The sequence below is a fragment of the Mesocricetus auratus genome, unplaced genomic scaffold (assembly GCF_017639785.1).
Source record: "Mesocricetus auratus isolate SY011 unplaced genomic scaffold, BCM_Maur_2.0 Super-Scaffold_100020, whole genome shotgun sequence".
In the NCBI taxonomy this organism is placed as follows: Eukaryota; Metazoa; Chordata; class Mammalia; order Rodentia; family Cricetidae; genus Mesocricetus; species Mesocricetus auratus.
In genome coordinates, this window is record NW_024429201.1 from 26,226,641 (window position 1) to 26,228,386 (window position 1,746).

The following is a 1,746-nucleotide window of genomic DNA, read 5'->3' on the forward strand; positions in this document are numbered from 1 at the left end:
ATGCCTATGTCTATGTGTGTGTGTGTCTTTGTGTGACTTGTCTGTCATGTTTTATGTGGTTGTCTATGTCTGTGTGTGTCTGTGCGTGTGAGTGTGTATGCATGTGTCTGTGTGTGTGTGTCTATGTGTGTGTTTATATGTGTGTGTATATATGGCATGTGCAAGTCAGAGAACAACTATCTAGAGTCAGTACTGTCCCCCTACCATGTGTGTTCCAGCTTGGTCCCTGTATACACTGAGCCATCTCTCAAGCCCAAGTGGTAAATTTTATAGTAACAATTAGTTGTCCTTGACACTAGCCATTTGTGGGGGAGGCTCTGTGGGTGGTGAGAAGCTTGGCTCTGAATGTCTGATTGAGATATCATAGTTCTCTGGACCAGACTAATTTTGGCCTCTTTTGTCTCTCTCTACAAATACTGAACTGTTGTTTCTTAGAGGAAGTTTCTGGGACTGGTTTCTCACCAATCCCTGCTCGGGTGTTGTTCAACAATGGAACTGCTGTTACAGGCTTGTCTCCAACAGCTGAGGAAAAGGAGCCAGTCCCAGCAAATGCTGGAAGCTTACTCCTTCCAAGGAACATACTTCAGCCTCCTGCCCATAGAACCTCACTCTCAGCAGACTCACAGAAGGTAGGTGGCCCAGACTCTAATGGGTTATGGCTACCTATAACTTTGTCAAGTCCTTTAGAACTGACATTTCCGAGCCCAAGAAGCACCCGGATGTTTCTGTCAACTTCTCAGAGTTCTTGAAGTGCTCAGAAAGGTGGAAGACCATGTCTGCTAAAGAAAAGGGGAAATTTGAGGCCGGGCGTTGGTGGCGCACGGCTTTAATCCCAGCACTCGGGAGGCAGAGGCAGGCGGATCTCTGTGAGTCCGAGGCCAGGCTGGACCAACAGCCTCCAAAACAATACAGAGAAACCCTGTCTCGTAAAACCAAAAAATAAATAAATAAATAAAATAAAATAAAAGGGGAAATTTGAAGACATGGCAAAGGCTGACAAGGCTTGTTATGAAAGAGAAATGAAAACCTATATCCCCTCCAAAGGGGTGACTGAAAAGAAGTTCAAGGACCCCAACGCACCCAAGAGGCCTCCTTCGGCTTTCTTCTTGTTCTGTTCTGAGTACCACCCAAAAATCAAGGGAGAACACCCTGGTTTGTCCACTGGTGATGTTGCAAAGAAACTGGGAGAGATATGGAACAGCTCTGCTGTAGATGACAAGCAGCCCCACGGAAGGAAGGCTGCCACGCTGAAGGAGAAGCATGGAAAGGATACTGCTGCTCACAGAGCTAAAGGACAACCCGATGCAGCGAAAACGGGGGTGGTCGAGGCAGAAAAGAGCAAGAAAAGAAGGAAGAAGAAGATGATGAGGAAGGTGAAGAGGATGAGGAAGAGGAGGAAGACGAAGAAGATGATGAATAAGTTGGTTCTAGTGCAGTTTTTTTTTGTCTATAAAGCATTTAACCCCCCTGTACACAACTCACTCCTTTTAAAGAAAAAAAAATTGAAATGTAAGTCTGTGTAAGATTTGTTTTTAAACTGTACAGTGTCTTTTTATGTCTTTTTTTGTATAGTTAACACACTACGGAATGTGTCTTTAGATAGCCCTGTCCTGGTGGTATTTTCAATAGCCACTAACCTTGCCTGGTACAGTCTGGGGGTTGTAATTGGCATGGAAATTTAAAGCAGGTTCTTGTTGGTGCACAGCACAAATTAGATATATATGGGGATGGTAGTTTCTTTTTTTC

The 1,746-nt window shown here is 44.5% G+C and overlaps 1 pseudogene; it reads left to right on the forward strand.

Annotated features, from left to right (window-relative positions):
- Window positions 1-655: 655 nt before the first annotated feature.
- LOC101834153 lies at window positions 656-1,492 on the forward strand (annotated as a pseudogene).
- The last annotated feature ends 254 nt before the right edge of the window (window positions 1,493-1,746 follow it).